This window comes from Zingiber officinale, chromosome 8A, assembly GCF_018446385.1.
Source record: "Zingiber officinale cultivar Zhangliang chromosome 8A, Zo_v1.1, whole genome shotgun sequence".
In the NCBI taxonomy this organism is placed as follows: Eukaryota; Viridiplantae; Streptophyta; class Magnoliopsida; order Zingiberales; family Zingiberaceae; genus Zingiber; species Zingiber officinale.
Window position 1 is genome coordinate 35,040,603 of NC_056000.1, and position 13,342 is coordinate 35,053,944.

Sequence of the window (13,342 nt, forward strand, 5' to 3'; positions counted from 1 at the left end):
GGCATTCCGACATGGGTTCCGCCGGAACGACATACTCTTCTTGGACAGTAGCTCATACATGGTTCGTCGGAACGATGGAACGGTCGGAACGGGAGTTCTGGCACAGGAACGCCTCATGTCATGCCAAAGTTTTGGTAAATAATGTTCCAGTTTCTCGGTGACGATGTCGCTGCTATTCGAAATGGAGGATAAAAGACGGCGTAGAAGGCGCTCTCCGATGTGGCATGATCCGGCGGTTCACGGGCATGGGCACGACAGTTGTGGGAAGCATGAGCGATGCGAGAAGGCAGGCGGTGGGTGGGCGACGATGAATTAGGGCAGGAGTTTTAATCAAAATTCAGATTTTAATTAATAAATATAGTTTTATAATTCCAATAGACTTTTTAAAGTCAGACCAATTTATTTTATTAAAATATAATAAAAAAATTATTTTGAATTTTAAAAGTATCTATAAATTTTTACATAATCATAAAAATTTATTTTCTTTTTAATTATTAATTATATTTTTATTGTTTTTAAAATAAATTTTAACTAATTAAATTATATATATATCTGTGCTGACCGTTCCATGAAATAATATTGGAATTGGAACGATAGAGTTTGCGGCAGCTCTCGTGACCATTCTTGTGAATCATGCTCGTGGCCTCTTCTCTGATGGTGGCTCATGGCGGCAGGTTGTCGGTGAGAAGAGCGGCGCTAGGTCAGATGCCGATGGAACAACATTGTACCTACTCACAGCCTCTTCTCCGGCGGCGATTCACGGTAATAAGCTGTCGGTGAATAGAGCAACACCGTGTCGGATGGTGTGGAACAACACTGTACGTGCGATGAGAGGCTATTTTAATTGAAACTTTGATTTTAATTAAACTATATAAAATCAATTCTCAATTTAATTAGATAATTCAAAAGATTTAATCAAAAGCCTAATAAAATGATCTCCTAACAATATTTTATAAAATTTATTTAAATTCATAAAAAAATTAAATAAATTTTAAATATTTGTATTTATTATTTTAATAAAATCCGTGTCACAAGCATTCCATGAAATGACATTGGAACCAGAATGGTAGAGTCCTCACGACTACCGTGACCATTCTTGTGAACCTTCGAGTGGATTAATCTCCAATAACCAAAGTAGTTGATTATTTAATTAAATCACATTATTGTTGGTCCTAAAGGGGTGTTTGGTTGGGGGTTATCGTTGATAACCTTAGTATGTTATCAACAAAAACCTTGTTTGATTTAGGTAATGAGCAATTTTCAATAATGAGCAATTCTTGTTATGTCAATAATTAGGGAATACAACTCAGAATCAAAAAACTTAAGAAGCATAAGTTTTTGCACGATTCCGAGGTTAATAATTTTTTTTTCCAAAATTACCCTCTACAAATTGAATATCTCCCCCCGCAATTGCCTCCCCCTACCTCCCGCCCACACTCCCTCTTCCTCGCAATTGATTTGCCCCCCGGGCCAATGGTGGATCCAGCCCGAATGATCTACCGAGATTGTGGGCCTTGAGTGTCGATTGCTGACGACGTCATCCCAAACTAGCCTCCTCTTTCCACCAATGTTTATGTCATCATCTCGGGCTATCCTCCTCTTTCCGCCGATGTCAACGCCATCACCTGGGCTAGCCTCCTCTTTTCGTCGATGTCGACCCGGGCTAGCCTTCTCTTTCCCTCATTTTTTTCTTTTCTCCCACGTAAATTTCTTTGTCACCCCCCTTGGTCCCCCGGGCTACATCTCGGGTAGCCAAAAATGTGGCTCTGCTCTTGCCCATGGAAGCCTCCTTCCCTTGCCTCCCGCCCACGCTCCCTCTCTTCCGTGACGATGATAATAAATGATAAAGCGGCGACACCGACAAGCTCTGTAGCAGCTCCATGTCCTCCGTCGTGTTTCAACGCGTTTGATGCTGGAGTGGATCATAAGAAAATGTTCAAACACGGTTGAAGTCATATGAAATTGGTGGCCATGAATTGGAAGAAGCATAAACTTCCAATTTAATGTTGTGAAAAAAAAAAGAGATTATAGATAAGTCTATCTCACAAGGTCATTCTCGCGGCTGCCATCAAGGGCGTTGGCGAGGTGGTCATCGTTGAACTTTCGGGAGCCAGTGAATAGCCGGTGTTGGACTTGCAATTAGAATTCCTATATCTACAACATATAAAAGAAATCAAAAGTTTAATTCATTACAGCAAATAGAGAAATTAAAGCTTTCACATGTGTCTCCCACATGAGCACAAGCTCACAGGTGGCGCGTCTAGGCTGCAGAGGGAGGGGAGTCGGAGGACCGTGCATTGTCGACGGCGATGTTGAAGCTCTCACTCTACTGGGGAGGAGCTCGCAGAGGCGGATGGGGTCTGATACAAACCCCACCAATAGATATGATGGAACCCGAAACAAAGATAGATATAACCCCAAGAAATAGAAGACAAGAGTGTAAATCTTGACCCATAACTAATAATCAGCACGAACCAAGTCTACGAAGGAAAAGGAAACGTTACACCCAAGGGTGCTAAGTTTTGATGAGTTGAATGCCACGAGAGTAAACTTGATAAATTCAGAAGTTCTTTCAAGAACTAAGAGAGCACACAAATCTCACCAAAATCAAGTTCCTTCTCATATTCAGATTTGCCTCCCTTATATAATGGGAGTGAATAAGGAAGAGTACAAAATGTATGCAAACAAGTAAAGTCCCAATATTGCATGCCTCATACAAGCAATCTAGGAACTCAAAATAAAATGAATGCATGCAACAATTAACGTCTCAATGCCACATACCTCATGCAAGCAATCTATGAACTCAAAACAAAATAAAGGCATGCAACAGTTAGTGTACCAATGCTGCATGAAAGCAATTAATAACTTAGGAGCCCAAAATACTTAAGTCTTCATGCATGAACGAGTTCCCATACTTATTAGCGTTCTTTCGTTATGCACGGCTGAGTCATGGATGGATATGACCGATTACGTGGATTAGGCCATGACCAGTACTTGGAATTATCTTGATCTCTCCTTGCTCATAATCAGTCCAATGTTCTTTAAGTAGCCCATTTAGCTCTTCCTTCAAACACTTTGCTCGAAGTCTTGTAATTTGACCTTCCGAAAGTGACAAATGATCTCCCATAACTTCAGTCCTTGGGCATACATCATTCTCCTTTCTTGACAAGGATTTTCCCTCAAATCATCATCTGCATCAAATGGGGACAGATCAACAACATTAAAAGTAGAATGTACATCTTCCTATATTCTCAAATTCTTGTTAATGACAACACGGAGTAAATAGGACAAAGTTTAATTGAACACTTCAATTTGCCCATCAGTTTAGGGGTGACAAGTAGATAGAACAATAATTTAGTTCTAAATTTCCTCAACAAAGTCTTCCAAAAATAACTCAAAAACTTTACATCTCTATCAGAGACAATGGTCCTAGGCTTTCCATGCAACCTAATAACCTCTCTAAAGAACAATTCAACTATATGTAATGCATCATCTATTTTATGACATGGAATGAAATGCGCTACTTTGGAAAACTTATCTATTACGATAAAAATTGAATCTCTCCCCATCTTGGTCCGGAGTAATCCCAAAACAAAGTCCATTGAAATATCAGTCCAAGGCCCACTAGGTATAGGCAAAGGAGTATACAAGCTATGGGGTTTCAATTTAGATTTAGCTTGTTTGCAAGTGATGCACTTCTCATAAATCCTCTCCACGTCACGTTTCATATGAGGCTAAAAGAGATGACCTTGTAAACCCCCTAAAGTCTTAGTAACACCAAAATGCCCCATCAAGCCACCACTATGGGCTTCCCTTGTAAACAATTCATGTAATAAACGCATAGGAAGACACAATCTATTTTCACGAAATAAAAATTCATCATGCCTATAGAACTTACCTAATGCAACCTTTTCACATACTTTAAATACTTCAGAAAAATCAACATTATTAGTATATAAATCCTTGATATATTTAAATCCCAGTAATTTCATATCTAAAATGGAAAGTAAAGCATACCTTCAAGATAATGCATCAGCGACCATGTTCTCTGTACTTTGCTTGTATCGGATCACATAAAGAAATGTCTCAATGAACTCCACCCATTTAGCATGACGTTGGTTCAACTTATGTTGGCCATTAGAGACTGTTGATCTATGTGAATCACGAATTCTTTTAGCCATAGGTAATGTTGTCATGTCTCTAATGCCCTCACCAATGCATACATCTCTTTGTCATATGTGGAATAGTTAAGGGTTGCTCCAGTCAACTTCTCACTGAAGTAAGCAATCAGTCTCATTTCTTGCATAAGTACAACACCTATACCCATTCCAGAAGTATCACATTCGATTTCAAATATTTCAGAAAAGTTAAGATTAGTAAAGGGGCGAAACTTAGCTTTTCTTTTAAGGCGTTGAATGTCTTCTCTTACTCTTCTCCCCAATTAAATGCCTCATTCTTCTTGATAACTTCCATAAGAGGAGCTATAATATTACTGAAATTGTGAATAAACTGTCTATAGAAGCTGGCCAAACCATAGAAACTCCTCACTTGACTGATTGTGGTTGGTGTTGGTCACTCTTGGATTGCTTTCACCTTTTCCTCATCCATCTAGATGCCTTTAGCACTAACTATAAAACCAAGGAAAACAACCTTTTCTGTACAAAGGAGCATTTCTTGAGGTTAGCAAAAAGTTCTTATTCTTTTAGCACGCTCAAAACAGACCTTAAGTGAGTGGCATGATCTTCTAAGCTTTTGCTATAAATCAAAATATCATCGAACAACACAATGACAAATCTGCAAAAGAAAGCATGCAAAACATAGTTAATCAAATGCATAAAAGTGCTAGGAATATTAGTTAAACCAAAAGTCATTACTAACCATTCATATAAGTCATGCTTGGTCTTAAAACCAATTTTTCATTCATCACCTTCGTTCATTCTAATATGATGATATCCACTTCTAAGATCAATTTTTGTGAACACACAACAACCATGCAACACATCAAGCATATCATCAAGCCTAGGAATGGGGTGGCGATACTTTACTGTTATGTTGTTGATGGCTAAACAATCAACACACATCCTCCATATTCCATCCTTCTCGGGGGCTAGTAACATAGGCACGACGCAAGGGCTCATGCTTTCTTGAACATACCCCTTCTCTAGTAATTCATTAACTTACCATTGAACTTACCATTTGGAATGGATGCACTAGGTATGAAATTTAATTGGTGCTTAATTCCTCTAATTGGAGGTAAACCATGTGGAACCTCTTCAAGAAAGATCACCTCAAATTCCTATAAGAAATAAACAATAATATTAGGTAAAGAATCATTAAGATCATTAGTGCTAAAAAATGCCTCCTTATACAAGAGGATAAGGGGCAGCTAATCTGAAAACAAAGCTCATTTAATCTCTTTTTTTTTTTTTTTGCATAAAAGCTATTTTTCTTTCTCTCTCCTTTTTTTCCTTTCCCACTCCTTTTGGCTTTTTTCTTACAATTTTTTCTCTCAACTTTTCCGCAATTTCTTTTCTCTCAATTTTTTATCTCTTCTTCTTTTCATTTACTTTTTGTAATCTCAACTAGTCTTCTATAACTTGTCTTGGAGTCAATAGTAGAAGAATAATAAGTTATCCCTTCAGAATAAAAGTATACCTATTTGTGAAGCCATCATGTGTTACCTTTTGATAAAATTGCCAAGGTCTCCCCAAAGATAGATGGCATGCATGCATGGGAATCACGTCACATAACATCTCATCTTCATATTTGCCAATAGAAATTGCTACCAAGACTTGCTTTGTTACCTTGATTTCACCGCAATCGTTTAGCCACAGAAGTCGATTAGGATGTGGATGTTTCCAAGTTAGTAGTGACAATTTCTCCACCAAATCAGTACTTGTCAGATTGGTACAACTCCCTCATCAATAATGACACTGCAAATCTTGTTATTGACAAACCAACGAGTGTGAAACAAGGTCTCCCTTTGATTACCTTCTTCCCTCTTAGCTTGTAGATTGAGAACTCGTCGGACCACCAATAATCTCCAACAACAGCATGTTGCTTATCATCACTGTCCTCCTTTTGTGGCACTTCGTTAGCTACTACATCCTCAACTTCCGACTCATGTTCACCTTGGGCGTTTATCACCATCACCCTTTTATTCACATATTGGCTGGCTTGATTAGAGAATATTGTTGGCTTGGGTTTTTTTGAAGGGTTTAAACTTTGACCATTTTTTATAGTTGTTCCTTCGTTCTTGGAGCTACCTGCCATGAGATGTTGGTAATCATTAGTTGTCCCCTCCTAGCCAATTGATCCAACATCTCGAGAATATATTTTAATTCAGCCCTCATCATCCGTCGCATCCCCCCATCAATGCTTGCATTTACAGGTTTGGAAGTTGCCTAGTCCCCTCATTTGCTCCATCCTCCTAGTTGTCGGACATGTCTGCAAGGATGAAAGAAAACCTCATAGGCACTCACTTATGTTTGGGTGGTAGACTTTCAATTGATGATATCTCTTAGTTCTTAATCAAACTCTAGAACAAATCAAAATATCACATAACAATTCAAAAGAAACCACCAAAACTTATGATGGCAGAATTTTAAGAGAAAATAAAAAAGTAGAAAATTGAGAGTAAGAGAAAACAAGAAATGGATTGTTGAAGTTACTTTATAAAATTTTAACTTGCACAAGCAATTTCTTCTTTTTTTTTTGCTACACTTTTTTTCACTGTGCTTTTCCTTTCTTCTTTGTTTTTTTACCATGATTTTTTTTTTTTTACAAAACAGCAAGTAAAGATAGATTTGCACTTGACTTTAAAACTAAAACTTTGATACCAAATGATATGAACCCCACAACAGATGTGATGGAACCAGAGACAAAGATGGATATAACCCCAGGAAATAGAAGACAGAAGTGTGAGTCCTGACCCGTAACCAAGAATCGACACAAGGAAAAGGAAACACCACACCTAAGGGTGATATGTTTCGATGGATTGAACATAAGTTCAAAAGTTCTTTCAAGAACTAAGATAACACACAAATCTCACCAAAACCAAGTTTCTTCTCATATTCAGATTTACCTCTCTTATATAATGGGAGTGGATAAGGAAGAGTACAAAACGTATGAAAACAAGTAAAGCCCCAATGATGCATGCCTCATGCAAGCAATCTAGGAACTTAAAACAAAATGAATGCATGCAACAATTAAAATCTCAATGTTGCATGCCTCATGCAAGCAATCTAGGAACTCAAAACAAAATGAATGCATGCAACAATTAAAGTCTCAATGCTGCATGCCTCATGCAAGCAATCTAGGAACTCAAAATAAAATAAAAGCATGCAATACTTAGTGTACCAATGTCGCATGCAAGCAATAACAACTTAGGAACCCAAAATACTTAAGTCTTCATGCATGAACGAGTTATCGCCGGATTATGTGGATTAGGCTATGCCCCGCACTTGGGATTATTTTGGTCTCTCCTTGCTTGTAGTCAGCCCAATGTTCTTTGAGTAGCCGAAGTCTTATAATTAAGTCTTCCGGAAGTGACAAATGATCTATCGTAGCTTCAGCCCTTGTGCATACATCAGAGTTAGAGTCGATGAGCTTAGCTAGTTCGGGGTAGCAGTCACCACTAGGCGTTGTGTCATTGCTACCGACGTTGGCGTAGGACAAGTAACCTGTATGTCAAAGCTTGTGGGAAGCAGCGATGCGTGGGCTTGGTACTGCGGTGGAAGTCAATGATCATGATAAATTAGTAAATGGTAAACTAGGTTATTACATAATCTAGGTTGAACCAAACAATATTAAGGTTCTGATTTATTCCCGTAACTAAGATTATGTGCGATAATCAATGGCGGATCCAAGAATTTAAGTATGGAGGGGCGATCGCGATCTGAGTTGAGCGCGACCAATTTTTACACGGAACAAGGGACGATATCCTCTATCTCTACCAGTAGAACCCCATGATACTACGGGTTTGCACTACCGGCAAAGGGGGGGGGGGGGACCGCCCACGTAGCCCCTGCGCCCCCCCCACACACACAACTGGATCCGTCCCTGGCGATAATTTGAACACACCCTATATATAATCATACAATAATACCAAATTAATATAAAAAATATTAATAAATCTAATTCAAAGAATAAATATTAATAAATCTATTAACTTTATTTAAATTAATAACTAATCTAATAGCATATTCTAAAAAAAATTATTTGAATAAGTTAATTTAGGGATGGTATTACCCGGATGAGGAATCAGCACTAGGACGAAACGCGGTGGAACCTTTGAAGCAGCAGAGGACTGAGCCATGACCGCAATCAATTCACGCTGAAGCAAGAGGAGAAGGATCACTTGGGTCGACTAGGGCTACGATGTGATTCCATCTCGACCGATCGGATTCGACCGATTGAACCGAACTGCCAGTTCGATTGCTAGATCAACTCGACTCGTTCATCCTCCCTTATAATAAATAATTATTTATTATTATTCTTTTAAAAATTGTTTTTATTGTGGGTAAAAATTAAAGTGTCCAGTCTTATCCTAACGCTGTTAAAATTATAACACATTAAATATTATTATATGAATTCTTTACCAATTTAATTAAAATGATTAAATTTACTCCAATTAATTAAAATAATTTTCACATTAGTGTAGTAGCTAATAGCTATGTCAACAACTTAAATCAATTATGGTCCTAACTAGGAGGACAACAGTAAATTGATTTTAATTAAGTTGGAATGATTTTGATTAACTTTGAACAATTTTAACTAAGTTGATAAAAAATATTTGATATAACAATGCTTCATCTATTGTAATTTAGATTAATTTAGAATAATTTTATTATGATCATAACTACTACGAGCATATAGCAGTTATGTTCATAGCTGTTACAAGATGTAACATTGATAAAAGTATTTTTGAGATTAAAAAAATTATGGTGATAGCCATTTTAATATTTTTTTTAAAAAAAAAAAGATCTCACGTTTTTTTTTACCCTTTTTTATTTTAAATTTTATTAATTTTAAATTTTATATGAAAAACAAAATATATCGTGGAAATTAACATTAATATTGAGCCTGAAATTTCGATAAAGCTAAATTTTGTCTCTAGAATGATGACAAGTGAGAACACAATGAGGACGAGGAAGAAGACTTTGCCAGGAGAAATGAAATCTAATGTTCAATTATTCCGGCGGCTTGTCTAAGCAATCTACTTGTTTGACCAAAGAAAGATTTTTTCAAAGCTCTTCAAAGTCAAACCGCTTGGGAAAGTGAAAACAAATAGATTTAAAGAAAAGTAAAAGTCCTCTCCATGAGATACAAAGCCAATAATAAACAAATAGTTTTATGGTGACAAACGAACTAGCGTATTTTAAATAGATAATACAACAACAACTCATACTTAAGATTTCTTAATTCTTTCCCTTTAAGTAAACAAAATAAAAGAAAGTTTTCTTCTTTCTCTTTCTTTCTTTTCTATTTTCTAATATTTTCAGATAAGAAATATTTTAAAATGTTATTTTATTTTATTAAAAAACTCTTTTGATTAAAATAATAGCAAAGAGCCCCTTTTAATTTTTATCATTTTTTAAATTATTATTTTAAATAATTTTTAAAAGATAAATTAATTATCCAAAATTGTTTGTTGGATTAGTTAGTGTCGTGTCCATATCAATTTAAACTAAATGTGGTTGCGATATATTTATGGATAAACTCTATGATTATTCATGAAGATAATGTGATTGACAATCAATTTCGTATCATTCAATATTAATTGTTTTTTTCCTCTTATAAATAATTTTATTTTTCTTGATTAATTCTCAAACTTTAAGGATTACAAAATTAGAAAAAAAAAATAAAACAATAATTTCTAGTTTAACTTGCACCTGTACAAAACATGTAGATTGAGATTTAGGAGATTATCACCACCTATTATGTTTGTATTTGTGGCAATAGCTTATTGAATTCGCATCGTTAGGTGGCTAGTCATGTGTCATGATGAGTCATGGCTATGTCAAAATTAGTTTTCAAGGACTTCTTTTTATGACACTTGACCCCAAGTTTTTAATATTTTAGTGAATAAATATTTGTTAGTCCTTTGATAATGACTTATCTTTGATTACTTGATAGGATCATGAGATTACGGAGGGAATAACGTTTAACTTACAAATGCATTCTTATTTCCAATTGATTTGAGGGCATTTATCTCCTTCGCGTCATGTCATAATCGTATATCCGCCACTCAATTGGAAGTGATGAATCGACATATTACATCGCTCTTAATCAATCATTAGTTTCTTCACTCCCTCAATCTCTACCTCCATTTCTTTAAAATTCCTCTATATTTTTATAAATAATTATAAAATAATGGGAGTCGTTCTCAACATTTTCTTATTAAAAGTGTTCAATTAAGTGCTCAAAATCATGTTAAAAGGGACAACTCAAAAGCTTGGATCAGTACTCTCATTCCTTATGCCTTTTATTATACAGAAAATAATATGTATTGTGCAATTTGTTAGAAACGCTCCATAATTTAAATTCTTTTAGGAAATATACCTCTATTCTCATTTTTTTTTTTATCAAAATGACCTTGATTTTCACCTCAAATATTTCACTTTGATACATAAAACTTTTAGCCTTTTTTCCAAAAAAAAAAAACCCTTGAAGCCTTCAAGATTATCAAAATATCCTTCATTTTTTAAAATAAATAAATAATTTCTCTTTTAATCATTGGAACAAGGTTCCTTTGGATGGGGACATTTGCCGTATCACTGCCTCTTCCCACCTCCTCCATTTAATTCGTTTCATTTCAATCCCCATCTATGCCCATATGATTATATTATCTCACCTGAATTATATTAATTTAATGCCAATTTATTATTTTTCAAAATATTTTTTTTTTAAAAAAAATGCATTAATAATAGTTTACTAATGTAAGCATAAATTCATCTTTTTTGCTTCAGTGATAGAGACTTTGATTTTAGATAAGAATTATACTGGTGTTTGTAAGACAAAAACATATTATTAAGATAAAAAAAATTAATAATAGAATATTATTCACTTTCGTTTTAAGTCCTTATGTATTTATTTTTGAGATTTATTCAAAAGACTTCGCATAAGTAGAGATATCTTTTATCTTTCAAATTTATAAATTTTTTCATGTATTTCTACTTTAATTATATTTCTAACAATCTCCCTCTCAAATGAAGGATCACCTTAAGCATTCGGTTTCTCTTGACCTACTCCGAACTTCTCCTCAATCATTCGATCACTATTGACTTGCTCTAAACTTCCCCTCATAAATTTAAATACTCTTGACCACTCCAGGCCTCGCCTCAAGCATTCGGTTACTAATGACCTGCTCTGGATCTCTTCTCAATCATCCAATCATTATTGACCTTCCAATCATTATTGACCTTCTCTGGTCCTTTAAGTCTTTTTTGTTAGTGCAATCGACATTTTGTCAGGGTTGACAAAACTTAAGTTGGCTCGAATTGGGGTTTCGATATTTGATCAATATGCAATGCAAGTCCTAGTGAGACTAGACAGTAAAAATCCTAGTGGGACGAAGCAAAAAAAAAGTCCTAGTTGAAAATTAGATAATAGAAGTCCTAATGGGGCTAGATATTGAAAGACCTAGTTGGGAACTAAATATGGAAGTCCTAGCAGGGCTAGATGATGGAGGACCTAGTTGGGAACTAGGTTAAGTCCAAAGTAGGTTAGCTAGGAGATGAACACTTGACATAATATGGAAAATCCATGTGGTTTATAATTAACTGGACACTTGACGGTTGAAATTCCAACAAGGAGTTGGTATGAAACGAGGAAGTCCCGATAAAGCAAACTTCAGAAGACCATAACTTTTAACTCGGATATAAGGATGAGACCATTTTTATTGCAAAACAGAGCTTGTTCAAAGATCTATATTTGTAAAACTAGGTATTAATCAACTGATGGATTTGATCAGTCGATTAATGACTGTAGAAATCAAACAGAAGCAAGTTGATTCGATTGTTAGACTCAACTGATGATATCAGTCGACTGATATAAGAAGAGATTTCGAGGAGTTTTTTAGATCTAGTTATTGGGGGTTTTAAAGGATAGTGTGCTGTATTTCCAGATCAACAAGAGATATTTCCAAGCTATAAGAGATCAAATAAGTAAGGTTTTAATTGTAAAGTCATTTTCAATTGTATTTATCTTTACTTTCTTGTCTCTGTACTTTCTTGTTTCTTGTTGTGTTCTTGAAAGAATGAGTTTGTAAGAGGCTTCTCACCTCTAGAAAGTTTTTGAGAATGAAAGAGTTCTTAGTGGAAGAGATCATTAGGAGTGGACCATTAGATTAGTTGCCTTAAGGAGGTGGATACTAAGTAAACCAAGGTGTTGTACATGTGGAGTCGAGGTTGAAGTAAGGTATCCGTTGCATAATTAATGACAAGCACAAAACATAGAAAAGAAGTGATTGAAGCTATTCACCCTCCTCCCCTTCTAGCTTGCATGAGTCCTAACAAGTGGTATCAGAGCAAGATCGATCTTCATCGGAATAATTGTTGGAAGAAGCATGAGCTAGAAGAAAGAATAAGAAGGCGTGATTTTAAGCTTTTCAATATCAACAAGTCATCGGACTGACCGCTAGAAGAAGCCAATACCAAAGGGAGTTTGGATTTTGGGATGGAACCATGAGATAGATTTGGATATGACATCCGAGTACCTCCGCCATTTAGATTAGGAGGTTTTGATAATTAGAAATTAAGAATGAAGTATTTCTTAATGATTGATATAGAGCAATGATTTACTTTAATGGAAGGATTTGAAGCTCCGAGAGATACAAAAGGAAAACTTCTTCAGAGGAACAAATGGAGTGAGGAACAAATTCAAAAGTGTATGGCAAATAAAAAGGTAACTAAATTACTAGTTAATATTTTGCCTAATGGGATTTTGTATAAGATAGGAAAAATATAAGGATGCCAAAGATCTATGGAGTAAGCTTGTCAAGCTTCATGAAAGTCCATCATTGACACAAAATAAAGATGAGTCCGAAGAAGAAGACTCATTGACTTCTATGTAAAATTACTTTGAGGTTGAGAGATGCTCAACATCCAAGAAGGAAGTTGAAATGACATCCACCTCAAGGATTAAGGGGGAGAGATCATTAACGCCGGAACAAGAGAAAACATTTGAAGTAAATAAAGAAGAATGTGCCACCTTTGTGAGTGGAGATAGCTCAACTTATGTAGGCATATCAATTTAGTGCATTAAAAATAAAGATCATATAATATGCTTTAAGTATAGGGAGAAAGGACACTATAAGAGCGAGTATCTGAAATTAGTCAAG